The following is a 15,554-nucleotide window of genomic DNA, read 5'->3' as shown; positions in this document are numbered from 1 at the left end:
ACTTTATTTTCCCATGCTTTATACCCACTGCAAAGGGCATATGAGGTGATTCACAGAACTGCCTACAATTTGGCAAGATGAAATTAATATACATAAAGAATTGGAAGGGAAAATGGGGACATGGACATAAAATGAAATCAGGCAGAGGTGAGCAAAACTATAGGCAAAAATAAATAGGTCAGAGCCAGGGAGCGTCAAAGACAGTGCCAGGGCCAGAATCAGGAGGAGATTTTAGAGCAAACTCAGTGATCTGCCTTACAACTCAGGAGTCAGAATTTATTTTGACCACCAACACCTCTTGCCTGGATGACTGCGTTAGCCTCCTATCTGTCCTCCCAGCTTCCAACTGTGCCCCCTACCCACAGTCTACTGTCAAAATAATAACCAGAGTGATCTTTTGAAAACACAAATCAACCCCAGAATAGGAAAAAAATATCTGTAAATCATATATGTGATAAGAGTCCTGTATCCAGAATATTTAAAGAACACTTACAACTCATCTATTCAAAGGACAAATAACCCAATTTTAAAATGGGCAAAGAATTTGAATAAACTTTTCTCCAAAGAAGATACACAAATGCCCAATGAGCACATGAAAACTTGCTCCGCATCATTAGCCATCAGGGAAATGCAAATAATTCCGTGGTGGATTATCACTTCACCTCCTCTGGGATGGCTGTAATCAAAACACCAGACAACAGGTACAGGAGTGCATGTGGAAGAATTGGAACCTCATATTTTCAGGTGGGAGCTTAAAATGGCACGATGGCTTTGGGGAACCATTTGGCAGCTCCTCAAAGAGTAAGCGTAGAGTTTTCACATGGCCCAATGATCTTTTTTTTTTAAGATTTTATTTATTTATTTGTCAGAGAGAGAGAGCACAAGCAGGGGAAGCAGCAGGCAGGGGAGAAGCAGGCTCCCCGCTGAGCAAGGAGCCCAATGCAGGACCCAATCCCAGGACCCTGGGATCATGACCCAAGCCAAAGGCAGATGCTTCACTGACTGAGCCACCCAGGCGCCCCTGGCCCAACGGTCTTATTCTATGGGTATCACTCAAGATCACTGGAATACTGTAAAGCAGTTGAAGTGAAAAACTGCTATGGGCAATAACATGGGTGAGTCTCACTCATGTATTGTTGTGCCAGAGAAGCCAGAACAAATAAGTACAAATTGTATGTCTCCATTTATACAATGGTCAAAAACAGGCAAACTAATGTTTCAGCCCATATCAAAAGTAGGGGAAGAGACTGGAAGTCTTTGGGCCTTGGAGATGACAAGAAACAGGGCCTCACTCAACACTTGGGCTATGGACCTTTCTTTGGCTCTTGATTGAGTCTCTATTTTGAAGTCAGCTTCAGTCTCTGCAAATATCTTTCTCTGCTGGACAGAAACCACGGCCCCTGGCCCCCTCTGGACACACGCATTTCCAACTCCTCTGGGACAAGACCTCCCTTCCCCTTACTTTCCATCCAAAAAATGACCCCTGCCTAGCCTGGCAAACAGCAACCTAGGTAGATCCTACTGGAACCCAATTTCTAGAGTTGGGCGTTGGAAAGAGGTCTCTCCCAAAGGGATGTGCTTCCAAAAGACAGAATGGGTGCCAGAGAGACAATTTCAGAAACGTCCTTGTCATTCAGGGGAGCACCTCTCTACTTGCTGTATGGGATATATTAATAAACCCAATCACATCTTCAAAAAAAACTATGTCTGTGTCATTCAGGCTTCACCTTTCCTGGAATTCACTCAACTGATGATTTCTGTACTTTCCAGGCTGATAGTTTATGTCTCTGATCTCTCCTCGATTAGTCTTCACACTGAGAAGATGCCCCCAGGCTTGCAGGCTGCTGGGAAACACTCTCATGAGGGCATCCAAAATGAACGGACACTTCTTGCTGTGGGGACTGACTCCTCTAGGTGCCCGGTGGTGTTCTCCACCTTCAGGAAATCGACAGACTGAACAACAATGCTTGCTTTGTCAATTTGGCAATGCCGACTACATTTCAAGTGTTTATACCTTTGGCCCAGAATTTCTGCTTTCTTACTCATAGAAACACTTTCACAACTATGCAAAAACATATATGCGGGGTTGTTTACATAAAGGAAAAATTGCGTTAGAAGGGGTTGGATTTCAAATATCTGTCGGTAGGAAACTTATGAAATAAATGATGATTCATAGACACAATGGAATGCTACACAATTGTTAAGTTAGAGCGATCCTAATACTGAAAGGAGTTTAAGATGCGTTAAGTCTAAAAAGCAAGTTGCCAAATAAGATTTATGGCCCAGTGATAGAGAGGAGGGCGAAAATGATAGCACTATCTATGTTAGCAGGTACAGAGGAGAAAAATCCCGGCAGCAGACACCAAAGTAGTAACCACAGTTTTCTGGCATTGGGGGAGGGGGAACGGGAGGTATGGATTTATGAGGGACTTTCATCTTCGAAAGTAGACATTTCTGTAATATTTGATTTTTAAAACAAAATGTAATTCTTTAAGAACTAGAACATAAAATACTGATTTGTTTTTTAAGAAAGTACCTTGCAAGCTGGGGACAGTGTGACAGATGTTTGATTGCCTTTCAGACAGATGTCTTGCGTTCACAAGGTTGTTTAAGAATGCAGACTTATCTCCTTGCTCACTGACCCATAACACAACAGACTAAATGTTTGACATGGGAAAATTCTCTGGGACAAAAGAGCTTATTCAAGCAGTCCTAACAGCCATGAGCTATCTCATAATCAGCAGAGAGACAGACCTCACCCCGTCCTGTGCTGGGGGTGGGGAGAAGCCAGGCAGGGGCTGCTCTGGGCTGGGAAGGTGATGGGCTCCATTCTCCCAATAGCAGCTCCGGTGGCCTTGGCGTGGCTGAAAATGAAACAGTGGGGGCCTGCTGGGGAGCGGCAGGGCTGGTCTGAATGCTGGGGAGCCCAGGGCGGAGGCCTCAGGAGGAGATCCAGGAAGCCTTTGCAGGAGGAAGGAAGTCATGCACTTCGGAGGCTGGAGATGCACAGAGAAAATGCACAGGGTGGGACACGTGTGGAGGCGGCTGGTGGGGAATCGCTCACCGTTGAAAAGAAGACCTATTTCAGGCAGACCGGAGCGGGGCCTGCAGCTTGAGCTTCACTGGCGTGGGGCAGGTGATCTCTGAACCAGATGGTAGTAATAATAAACCCCTGATTCCCAAGTTGCCTCCGACTTTTCCAGGTACGTTCCCACCTAATCCTTGTCTAATTTGATCATCACCACCTCCGAGGGATGGATGCAGGGCAACTACCCTCCGTATGGACAAAGAAACCGAGGGTCGCACTCAGGGTGCATGGCCCCCTCCCCCCTCAGGGTGTGGTGCTCCCACCCAAGACCTATGTCACCGCACAGTCCCCGTGAGCCTGTCTGTCTGAGTCCATTTCGACTCACATGGATCCTCTACCACATATTTTATTGTTATTTTAAGGCATTTGCTTGTGCGATAGCCTCTCTTTGTGGGAGGAGCTAGGAAAGAGCTATGTCCATGTCTCTCAATGCGGGCGTACCCGCTGCCCCCTTCCTTCTTCACGGCAGCTGGGCGGGCAGGGTACTGGTTTCCCACCCGTCTTAGTTCCACTGAAGTTCATCAGAAATTTGCTTGCACATTTCATCAGGAATGCTGATTTCTTCCCAGAAGAAAATTATAAATTTCATCACACACAAAAAAGTTCTGTCCCAGACCAGTTTGGGAACAATTTTTCTTTTTCAGTCTATTGGGATAAAGATTACCCCAGGGAGGGGATTGACTCCTCCAAATCCTGGGTTTGTCCAAGAGACCCTGCTCCTCAAAGGTGATCCTCTTCTAAACTGTCTGCCGCACGAGGCACTGAACACTTGGCTACTGGTCACACCAAGAAGACAGGCCCTGGGTGAGTGTGGCTGCCTCCCCACAAAGCCCCCCCAAGGGCAAGGTGGGGAAGGGAGTTTGAACATGGGATGGAAAGAGTCTCCCTTCCTTTGCCAGGGTGACCACTCCAATTTGGGTGTAGCCTATCTTATTGAAAGTTTGGGGAGACTAAAAGGCCCACCCCACCGCAGTGACAAAGAATGGTCCCTTGGCCATTCTGCCAGCAGCTCACTCTACCCTCCCCACTCACCCTCTTTGTTGATGCCCAGAACCCCACCCCCACTCCAACTCCAAAAATATGCCTCCCTACTTTATTATGAAGAGCAATGTGCTCAGGACTTCCGACCACCAACCTGGACCCCACAGGGCTTTTTCATTTTCAAAGACTCATTCTGGATAATGGGCTCTTCTGATAATGGGGCACCTCTCCCAAGTCTGCCCTCTTTTGGGGCCCCTCCCACTCTTGAGAAAGGAGGCGGGAAGTGGGTGGATACTTTGCTGCATACCCACCGCCTCCTTCTCTGAGGTGCTGTTTTCTCCAGGTAGGGCCTTGAGGTTTGGGATTTGCAGGGGGAAGGGACCCTTTGATATGAATGAAGCCACCAGCCCCTGCACTCAATGGTTGTCCCCTCCCATCTTGCAACACACTGAGAATTCATCTCAACGAAGGCTCAGGGACAGATGCCAACTGCAAAACAAAGAACAGAGCAGATGCCAAAGAGATTTCAGAACGTCCCCCCAGGACCCACCTCGGCCCCCCAGCATCTGGACACATCAGAGAGGCACCCTCATATGGATCCTGCTACGGAAGTGAAGAGGAGAAAACGGAATAAATGGAGCATAACTGGACTATGAGGGAGGAGGGTCGCAGAGGTGGTGGGTTTCTGGAATTGGCTAATGTATCTACCATGCAGCAGAAAGGGGGATGAGGACAAAGTCGAATGGTAGAATAATTAAACCCTGTTTTAAATTCACACACTTGGATCTATCACTTTGAAATAGGGTTTGCTGCTCCATGTTAGATATTTTCATTTATATCTTTATTAAGCACCTAATATCATTTATGAGGATAAAACATGAGAAACCGGCAGAATGCCCAATTACACGCATACCATCTGTGTGCCCAGCACAGGTGCCGGGGAGCCCACATGAAGAGCCCTGAGACGGGGAGCAGAGGAACGTATCCCAAGACAGGGACCCCTGAGCAAAGCGATCCTGTGTCATGCCTATAACCTGCCAACAATAGACACTTCGGTCAAAAAATAAACAAACAGAAGTAAGAGAGTGATGAAAACATTGAGCAGAAGTTTAGGGAAAAAACAGCTTGAGGCGCTTGGGTGTTCCAGGAGAAGGGAGAAGGTACAAAGGTGTGGGAGTTCAGAAGTTTCAGGTGAACCTCCCTGGGCCTGGACCTGGAAGTCCAAGAGGTGGACCGGTGGAAGCCAGACTGGAGAAGTTAATATAACAACAGTCAGGAAAAGACAGGGCCTGGGGAGGAGGGGAGGGAAGGAGAGGAGAGAAGGAGAGAGGGTCTGGGAGGGTTGGGAGAAAAAGTCAGTCGGATCCGTGTGAGAAAGGAGTCAGAAAGAGGGTGGGAAGAGTAACACCTGGGTAGGTGATGGGGCCACATCTCTGGATGGGGACCAAAGTCTGAGGCACAGTCCCAAATGATGCCCTGGCTTCTGTGGGTGGGGTTGGGGTGAGCTTTCCTCATTGGGGTTCCAGAACACACTCCAAAGTGCCTCAGAACCACCCTTGGGCCCTTGGAGTAACAGAAAGGACACCCCGGATCCCACTCCGGGCAGTGAAGTCATCTCCCCAAGTTGCAAAGGAACTTGCCCCCGCCCCTCTCCTGGTATTAAGTGGAAAAGCCCAGGCCAAGGCGACAGGACATCTCCATCCGCTGCAGAGGGGCCAACATGGTGCAGGCCATCCCCCCGGGCTCCCAGCTCTGGAGGGCCGCGCTACTGAGCTCTGGGTCCACCCAGGGCCCAGCTCCGCCCATGGGGGCAGAGAAGGGGTTGAAGGGTAGAGAGGCACCCGGGTTGGCTGACACTCAAAACTCCGGCTGCCTTTCAGCTTGCTGGGGGCCCGGCTCTGTGGTGATAACAGCTACCGTTTACCAGGCCCCGAGCCAGGGCCTCAGAGCAACCTGGCTTCACACCACAGAGACTGGGGCTACAATTACTAATCCTTAATTACCGTTCGCTGTTGTCATTTTCATTGTGACTCCTAAGGCCATCCCATGTACCTCCCACCCTCCTTGCCCCCTGGTCTCCCTGTCTGGGGCCCATGGTCACTTGCTCCGCACCCCAGACCACCGCGATGGCCCCACTCTGGAGCCCACACTCTGAGTCTTTACAAAAAAAAAAAAAAAAAAAAAAAAAAACTCCTTTGGGTTCCTGGGCCTTTTTCTTCTCCTGGGGGTTGTTTACCTTTCTCTCCCATGGCGCCCTGCACAGTTCAGGCTCTTCATGGGCATCTGGAAGGATCTATTTCATGAAGGGAAGAAACTAGCCCTTCGTCTGAATAGGGGTCCCCAGAAGGGAGATGTGGTAGCCTCTGCCCCCCAAACTGGGGAGCTGACCCCTCAGTGGCTATTATGTCCAAACCATAGGCCTCTGTCACAGCCCTCCCGTGATGGGATGGCATACCTCCTCCGGCCAACAGCCCCCCAGGGGGTAGATCCCACCACAGCCTGAAGACCCCGGCAGCAACAATGCACTCTTTAGACTCTTCTAGAAGAAAGCTCCTTGTCCTCCAGTCTCCGACCCCATCCTGACCTGAACACCTACACACAGATAGAGGCTCGCCTGCCTCCTCCGAAGCCTCCAGGGATCTCAAGAGTCTTGCTGAGGAGCGAACAGCGCTTGCACCGAGCAGGCCTTACCCAGCGGTCTCAGGTAGGCCCCTGGGGCCCTTGCCACAGCCCTGGTGCCCACAACCCCTGGGGTAGCCCTGTCCCGCCCTCCAGCTCCCACTGAGAACAGCTCTGCCCAGCCCGATGTACCCCCAGCATCCTCAGCAGGGCCTCTGCTGCCATCCCTGGCCATCCCCCAAGCCCCTGCTCCCGCTCCCCGCCCCCAACTAGGAATACACCGGCGCTCCCTCCCAGGGCCCTCCCACTCTCCCTGCGAGGCCTGCCTGCCCAGCTGTCTGTGCAGAGAGCCGCAGCTGCCTCCGGGAACCCAGCCTGCTGAGCCAGTCCTAGTTCAGGCCCGGGGTCCTCGCACCCCACCCTTTCTGCTGTAAGCAGCCACGGGCGTCCCATGGAGCCGTGAGGCATGTGTGGCCCACTGCCCAGGGGAGACAGAAAGCACCTTCTCAGAACACAGCAGCTCCTAATTTCTAGAACTGCAGAGTCATTCAGGAAATGAGAAACAGGGTGTTATGTGTCTGATAGTGAAGATAGGGGTTTAGAGGGGTTGCAGGTGATGGGGGGTGGGTCAGAAAGGATGGCAGTTATACTACTTTTTCTAAAGAAGATTCCAGAAGCCAGCCTGTACAGTAGGATAAGTGTGGTTGGGAGGTGAGAGCCCTGCCAAGAGAGGTTCCCCCCGCCCCGACACCCAAGAACACCCCCTCCCGTGCAGCTCTCCTCCATCAGCTGGTGCCCAGCCCAGCCCCAGTAGGCCGCAGCTTGAGAGGCCCTGGATGCGCAGTCCTTGGCCTCTGCCCTGCCGTGGCTGTCAGGCACCGGAGCTGGGGCCTGGCCACTTCCTCAGACTCGGGCAAGTGGGCGTGGCCTTGTGCCGCCTTGTCATGCCCTCTGGCTTCTCACCAAGGCCATCCAGTCCACCAGCCTTCGTGCCCCAGCCCAGTGACACCACTGCCCTCTTCCCCTGCCAAGCACCTCCCCGTGGGCCGCCTGGGGTCTGCCGACAGAGGGCAGGTCCACTCACAGAAAGGGTCATGTTCCTGGGCACCTGCATTCCACCCCTACACTCCCCCCCACACACAGAGGCACATCAGATGTGGGGGGGCACACCGCCCCCACCAGACCCTGCCACCCCTACACCTGGGAGAGGTGTCTAGGTCACAGGGAGCTGCCCCCTGCGAGGAGTAGAGAAGGGACTGCCCTGATTCACCTTCCAAGATTCTGACCCACAGTGTCCCAGGCTGTGAGGCCTGAAGCCAGGCTTGTAGAACAGATGGTCAAAACCTCGGAAGGCCCCTCCTCGGGGCTCTTTCTGCACAAAGGGAAACAGCCCCACACTGTCACAGAGCACAGGCCGGTCACCACCCAGTACTCACTTCAGACTGTCTCCAGGCTGTCCTTGTTCCTCTGGGAAGGGCCCGAACAATCCCTGCCCCAGGGGGATTCCCTCCCCCTTCTCTGCGGTGGACTGGCCATGGTGTCTCACAGCCAGACACGGATGACAAGGGGACACTTCTGCCTTCCCTGTGAACCTGGCTGAGATGAGCACAGGGTGACCTTGAAGGGGGAATCAGACAGAGGGGATGGCCTCAGCTCCTGGGGAGAGGTTTTTGGGGGGTGGGGAGAGCAAGCAGGAGAGGGGACCAACCACACGCTCAGGAGTTCAGACCTTTGTCACACCAGCTGGCAGAGTTTCCGTCCTCTCCCCCACAAACCTCCTTCCTAATTCTCTGCCCCATACAGGGAGTTTGGGGAATATTCCCAACCAACTACAGCCTAAGAGTGCATGGCAGGGTATACAGCTGATGTCAGTTAATGGTGAAGAGAAGCAGCTCTGGAGTCAGACGGGATCCTAGTCCAGCCACTCACTAGCCGAGAGATCCAGTCACTTGAGCTCTCTGAGCCTCAGTTTCCTTATCTGTAAAAGGGTGACAATATCAGTGACCCTCTGCAGGGCTGGTCAGAGGACTGAAAGAAATTCTAGATCGTGCACTTCATACAGGCTTGGCACCTGCGAGGACCTCACCTGACTTTAGCCCGGCTGTTCCGGCGAGGAGCCGTAGCTGCAGAACAGTGGGCTCTTCACACCCTCGTCTTGGAGAGCCCGCCTCTCTGGGCAGGGCTGGGGGTCAGGGCCCCAGCGATGACTGCTTGCAGGGACACTGAGGGAATGCTTCTTCCCCAAAGCTGTCTTACTTCCCCTCCCTTCGTTGGCCTCAGCATTGAAATTGCGCTACAGGGGCCCAGGCAGCATCTCGGAGGGCAGGACTCTGCACAAAACTGCTGGTACTGTCAAATAAAGAAATAAAATCTTTTCAGCGGCGGGAGGGGTGGGGGACCCCTGGGTGGCTCAGTCAGTGAAGCGTCTGCTTTCAGCTCAGGTCATGATCCCAGGGTCCCGGGATGGAGCCCCACGTCAGGCTCCTTGCTCAGTGGGGAGTCTGCTTCTCTCTCTCCCTCTGCCATTCCCCCTGCTTGTGCTCTCTCTCTCTCACTATCTCTCTCTCTGTCTCTCTGTCAAATAAATAAATGAAATATTAAAAAAAAAAACCTGCTGGTAGGGCAGGTTGGGGTGCAAGGGGCCAGCACAGGCCCGTGTAGGGGTGGGTTTGGGAGTGGGGCAACTAGAGGACAGGCCTGATGGGGGGGGCCCTGATGGTTCAGCTCCCACCCCCAGCCCTATGAGGCCCAGCACCCCAAGATGTAGCCTTCCTCGGGCTCCCGCATCAGCACTTCCTGGCCTTAGTGTTTGCATTTGTGAAGTCGGTACTATCTCTCCAGGTTGTGGTTAAGATCAAATGAGACAACGCGAACAAAAACCCGCCTCTCTGCGCCAGGCACGGTTGCTGTGTCCCTGTGCTCGCGCTGCCGTAGCAAGGGGTCCCAGACAGGTGGCTTAAAGCACAGAGAGTTATTTCTCATGATTCTAGAGGCTGGGAGTCCGAGATCAAGGTGTCAGCAGGGTTGGTCTCTTCCGAGGCCTCTCTCCTGGGCTTGTATTGGGCATCTTCTCGCTGTGTTGGAAGAGCTGTGTGTCAGTTAGGACCGTGTTCGGCTACTGAAAACTAGAGTCATAAGGGCTTAAACAAAGAAGGGGTCTTTTTTTGTTGTTGTTAATCTCGCACAGAAAAACAAGTTTGAGTTGGCAGTCAAAGGTTGGTGCTACTTCAGGGGGTCAGCCAGACTCCCTCTCCCCTCCTCCTCCAGCACACTTAGCACCTGGCTTTCATCCTCATGGTTGAAAGATGGCTGCTGTGCCTCCAGGCATCTAATCTGTCTTCTAGGAAGGGAGAAAGGGGATAGGGTGAAGTCAGCAGTCAGAGGTAAAGGGCTGACGAACATACCAGATGAGTCATTTCCTTTTTTAATGTCTCCCCGCTGACTTCCACCTCTCATTCCATTGAGCAGAACTGGGTCAACATGGCCACCACTAGCGCCAAAAGATCCTGGGAAGTATTTCACCCGCGTACAAGGCTATCCCCCACCCCAGTCGGGGTTCTACTGCTAGGAAGAAAGGGAAACTAGACATTGGGTAGGTGTCCAGCACACTGGTCTTGGCAGAACTCAGTACCGCGAGGGTGGCTGATGCAGCAGACCCCCGGTGAGGCCAGAACTGGAGCCAAGGGCCCGGCCCAGGACCACCCCGCACCAGCAGCCACGGCTCCAGGAGAGGGCAGAGCCTGGGGCTGCGGGCCTGGGGGGCCTGCGTGCCTGGGCAAGCCCGGGCTAGGGAGAGTTTCTTCCCCTTCTCTACCAGTGTGTCCTTCCCTCCCCTTTACACACGGGGCCCCTGGGAGCCAGCGTCCACAGCCCCCACTCTACAGACCGCCGCTCTTATCTCTCACACACACTCGCCACAGGGTCTCCCTGATGCCGTGAGCGTGGCGGCACTCATGGGTGGGGGATGGAGACCGCCCCTCATCGTTGCTTCTCGAAGGTCTTCCCCCTCCACTCTGCCAAAGAAGGGCTGCGAAGCTGGGGGGCAGGGGCTGTATGCTAGTTTTATGGTGATTCCTAGGGAGCCACGGCCAGCCTGCGCCTGCTGCGGTCTTTCGTGGACCGGCCACGCGAGTTTCCACCAATTCCCGAGGCTGGGACGCACAAGCAAGGTGTTATGCTGGAAAGGGGTGAAGGCAGTTATGGAGAGAGAGGAACCCCAAATTAGTATTTCCATGGATGATGCTGCTGGATACGTGGGCCGCCAGGCTCTGACAGCTGTGTGAAGGACGGCTCTTGCTGCCATCAGCTCAGGCTGAGCCGTTCATGACAGGGCCTTAGGGGCTCGCGCTCATCACACCTGCGTATGGAAGCCCTCCAGGTGCCTTCCTGCCCACGCTCAGCTGTGCTTCATTCTCCAGAAAGTTGCAGCGGACCTGCCATTCAGGAGACATCACGGACGCAAGGGCTTGCATTTGCAATGGTCTCGGAAACTGTGAAAGCCGGAGTTGGTGGCCCAGGAGAGAAGACCCCAGAGTGGAGAGAGATGAGAAGACTGGACACCGGACAGGGCCTTCTCGGGGGAGGGACTGTGTTAATGGGCTGGGGCCGCCACGATAAGCACCATAGACAGGGCAGTGTGAACAACAGAAATTTATTTCCCCACAGTCCTGGAGGCTACAAGTCCAAGATCAAGTTGGCAGCTTGGTTGCTTCGGAGGACTCTCTCCTTGGCTTGTAGCTAGCCATCTTCTCCCCGTGTCCCCCACATGAGTTTCCATCTGTGGGGGTCTGCGTCCCAGTCTCCTCTTCTTACAAGGACTCCGGTCATAATGCATTAGGGCCCACTCTCATTTTAACATAATTACCTCTTTAAAGATCCTGTCTCCAAAGACAGTCACATTCTGAGGCCCTGGGGGCTAGAACTTCAACATGAACTTGGGGGGACACAGTTCAGCCCACAAGAAAAACCATCCTGGGGACATCTGATGTGGGCGGGGATGGGCCCTGCCTGGCAAAGTGGTGGGGGACACTGAAGGGGCTGCCTAGCTCCCCAGCCCCCACTACTGCCACCACCATCAGGCTGGCCATCTCCTCCCTCCTCCCCGCCCACAACTCCCATGGTGCCACACTGCTGCTTACCTCTCAAACCAGCCCCAGCGCCTTCTAAGGCAAGATTAGCTTTTCAAACAACTTCTAAGGCTTGATGACAGCACCTGCTCTTTGCTTGTGGTGACTAATGGGGGAACTTCAGGCAAGGTCAGGAAGGAGGCTGGCACAGGGTACAGTGGGTGAAGATAGGGTTTTCTGGTTGCCCCTCCCCCAAGGCTCCAGGAAGGTGCCTGTCCAGGCCTCTGCCCGGGTTGGGTTTGTCCTGCCTGCTGGCCCAGGCAGCGTTCTGACCTGCCCCTGGCCACAGTGCCAGAGCCTGCAAATCTGGAAGGGGAATGAGGGAGCAAAAGAGGAAGCCGTATCAAGAAGTATAGGGGGAAAGGGCAGGGGCTTCCCCCTTCCCTCTTGCCCGGCCCTGCAGGACTGGAGAGCCCACAGGGGAGACCACATCCCTGCTGGGAGCTACACCCCTTGCCCAGCCTAGCCCCAGGTGACCTGTTCTGCCTGCGGTGACCCAGGCAAAGCACGCTGTTCCTGCACACACTCATGCTTTCTGAAATTCGAGGAGGCCAGGGGGGTGGGGGTGGGGGGTTCCTGCACAGCCCAGGCCCAGCTGGTCGGGCTAATTTTAGGTTTTTCCCCAGCCTGCCCGAGGCCCACTAATCTCCATCCGCCCAGAGAATGCACATTGATCAGATGGTGCCTTCACTCATGGTGTCCCCCACACCCACCCTGCAAGAGAGCCCCTTCCTCGATCTTGTTTCAAGCCCTCTTTTACCTGTCCCTGTTCCACCCCTCCAAAGAAAGCTGGCCTGACCACCACCTCCAGAGAGAGCTCTCCTCCCCCAGCACCTGGCGCATTTGTGGACTGAAGGTGCAGTGGAGCCCTGTGCTCCCAGCACTGTCTTAGTACCACGCCCAAAATAAGCACTAGGTAAGTACGGTTGGAATGAATGAATGAATGAATGACCACTTTATTACACAGCAGCATCGTGTGTCTCACAGAGGTTAGGTCCAAAGTCAGCATATAAGATCTAAAGAGCTCAAAGTTTAAATCACCCTTGAAACTCCATCTGGAAGGTGTAAATCCCCTGCAAAACCTAAGGAGAGGGACCTAGTCCTTCTCCGTCCTCCCCCCGGACTCCCAGATGTCTGGCCAAGAAGCGGGGCTGACAGGTGCTTTGCAGGGATTGTCAGGGTTTATCCAACATGTCCCCCCAAAGAACCCACATCTAGAAATCTTAAAAATAAGAGGCTCTCTATTGTCTCTCATTCTCCTCCAGGGGCTGCTCCTGCGTTGCCGTGGCAACCAGGCCAGGGTCTGGTAGCTCCTCGGAAGGTCCAAGAGACTGAGGATGAAGACAGTGAGAGGCACAGAGGTGGCCCCAAGGCAGACAGCAGAGACTGGACGCCTGGAGCGAACAGCAGTACGCCCAAGTCTTAAAGAACCCTGCAGCATAGGGGAAACGCTTTCCAACTTCAGGCATGAAAAGGGAAGTGCCCTAGGCTGGAGCCCAAAACTACCAGCCAGGAGGGGACGGCTGTTCCTCTTAGCTCATCTTTCCCCTAGAGCCCAGTGGGTTTTCCCCACCTTTTTATTTGACAATTTCCAAACATAGAGAAAAATGGGAAGAATACACGACCACTCAAGAAGTCTCCATCTCGATGTAACAATTGCTAATCTTCTGCCCAAGTCTCCATCTACCTATCTATATTCGAAACAAATTGAGAGTGAGCTGTAGACATGGAGACGCAGGCGCCCTAATTGCTTTAGCGGCCTCTCCAAAGAGTTGTCTACTCTCCTGCATAACCGCAAAACCAAGTGCAACAACTATTTGAATTAAAACAAGAGCTTGGGGCTCCCGGATGGCACAATCGGTTAAGCATCCGACTCTTGGTGGTTTCAGCTCAAGTCACGATCTCAGGGTCATGAGATCAAGCCCCACGTTGGGCTCTGCACTCAGCATGGAGTCCACCTAAGATTCTCTCTCCCTCTGCCCCTCCCCCCATACATGCTCGCTCTCTCTCTCAAATAAATAAATACGTCTTTAAAAAAAAAAAAACAACTTGTAACGAATATTTTTTCCAAAGTAAAGAAGGTTTGCATGACTAGAAAAATAAGGGAGGGTCAGTGATTGTAGAGTAAAATCATACCAACCCAAGCCTGGATTTGTCCTCTAAAACTTCTAAATTGGGTTCCATCACAGAAGAACAAGTAAGCCTTTCAGCTCTGCCAAACATCTACCCAGGGAGCCTCTCGGTATATATTTAACAGCAAGCCTGCAAGTCATGTATTTATACTTCCCGAAATAATGTTTTGTGAAACTGGGGTTATTCTACAAACATAGGCCAGTCCCATAGTAGGTGCTTAACCAGTCCGAGCACTAGAATTGGTTATGGACTCCAGGGAGGTAAAGATCAGAATCACCGGAGTCCCTGACTCCTGACATGCCAGGGACTGTGCTTAACCCCTTCCAAACACAATCTCGTTTAATCCTCACGAACCCCTGCGGCTGAGTCCTAGTATAATCCCCAATGTAGAGATAAGGAAACTGAGGCTCAGAGAGGTGAACAGAAGTCACACAACCAGTGAGTAGCAGAGGCAGCTTCTGAACTGGCCGCTCAGGAGCCAAGTCCCAGATTTTCAGCCCCTGAGCGCCAGAAATGGGATGTAGGGCAAAGGAGACTGTGTGGGTTCCCATGCAGACGGGTGTGGGTGGCAGTGAGGGAGCAGACCATGGACGTTCGGGTGGTTGGAGCTGCTGTGTCACCATTGCTATGGTCTTGCATCCTGCAGAGCGAGGGACGCAGTTTCCTCTGTGAGCCTTCTCTCCATAAATACTCCGTAAACACAAGCAGGTATGAAGAAATGCAACTTTATTATCTCCCAAGCAAATGTCCAGGTGAAAGAGTGCAGGGGAGTGCCTCGACCCACCCATTCGCATCCCCTCGACAACTGCAGGGGTGCGCTCAGGTTGTATCCTGAGATCCTGCATTGTGTCCCGGGGGAACGGTTTTTCCGCAGCAGATGACCACAGATAGATACCCCACATTCCTCTGTAACATGCAGGACAGCTGGGTGGGTTATAAGGGAGGCCAGAAAGGGAGCAGAGATGGTAACACTTGGGATGAGAGAAGGAGAGGCTGCCCCAACAGATTCCATCATTTGTTCAATTTATTCAGGGTTCACAAAATATGAAGATGGAAACAAAGAGGAGATCTTCGTTCTTTTCCTCAAAGAGCCAAACAAAGCCTTTTTTTTTTCTTTTGAACAAGAACTTTGTATGTGAGGAATGGGCGAGTAGCAGAGTACACGATTAGTTTAAAAAATATTAATGAGAACTTGAACTTTCACCTTAGTCTGTGCTCCATCTGCAGGGGGAAATTTTAGGATTTATTTTGGAGGTTAAATTAAGAAAAATATCTAGGTGCCATTCAACTTCTATGGAGGAAAAAAACAGCCTCGCAAATCAAGCTATTGCCTTGAGAAAGATGTTCTAAATTACATGATCTCCCCCTACCCTACCTCCAGCTTAGCTTTTAACAAAATGTGTTCTCCCCATCCTGTGTAGAAGCGAGGGAAGAGCTGGCCCCTCCCGCTCAGGAAAAAGCAAGCAGCCTAAGCAGAGCAGGGAAGGGGATACAAAGCTTCCCAGTGTGTGTCCCAATCGGTGGGAGGTGGCTAGGATATAAACAAGAGCAAGGTGAGGGGAGAGGGGACCCCTTCTCCTCCACCAGCCCTACCCGACCCCCGCTCC

At 52.6% G+C, this 15,554-nt stretch overlaps 2 long non-coding RNA genes across 2 annotated transcripts; both read left to right on the top strand.

Annotated features, from left to right (window-relative positions):
- The first annotated feature begins 2,741 nt into the window (after positions 1 to 2,741).
- LOC121104382 lies at positions 2,742 to 4,844 on the top strand. Its single transcript, XR_005836654.1, has 3 exons — positions 2,742 to 3,203; positions 3,799 to 3,892; positions 4,413 to 4,844. It is a non-coding gene; the product is annotated as an uncharacterized LOC121104382 (long non-coding RNA).
- A 364-nt stretch (positions 4,845 to 5,208) lies between these two features.
- On the top strand, positions 5,209 to 13,768 carry LOC103662688. The gene is made up of 3 exons (XR_568540.2): positions 5,209 to 6,773; positions 12,600 to 12,730; positions 13,080 to 13,768. It is a non-coding gene; the product is annotated as an uncharacterized LOC103662688 (long non-coding RNA).
- Positions 13,769 to 15,554: the final 1,786 nt, after the last annotated feature.

Source organism: Ursus maritimus, unplaced genomic scaffold, assembly GCF_017311325.1.
Source record: "Ursus maritimus isolate PB19 unplaced genomic scaffold, ASM1731132v1 scaffold_1, whole genome shotgun sequence".
Taxonomy (NCBI): Eukaryota; Metazoa; Chordata; class Mammalia; order Carnivora; family Ursidae; genus Ursus; species Ursus maritimus.
This window is presented reverse-complemented; position numbering and strand designations above follow the sequence as displayed.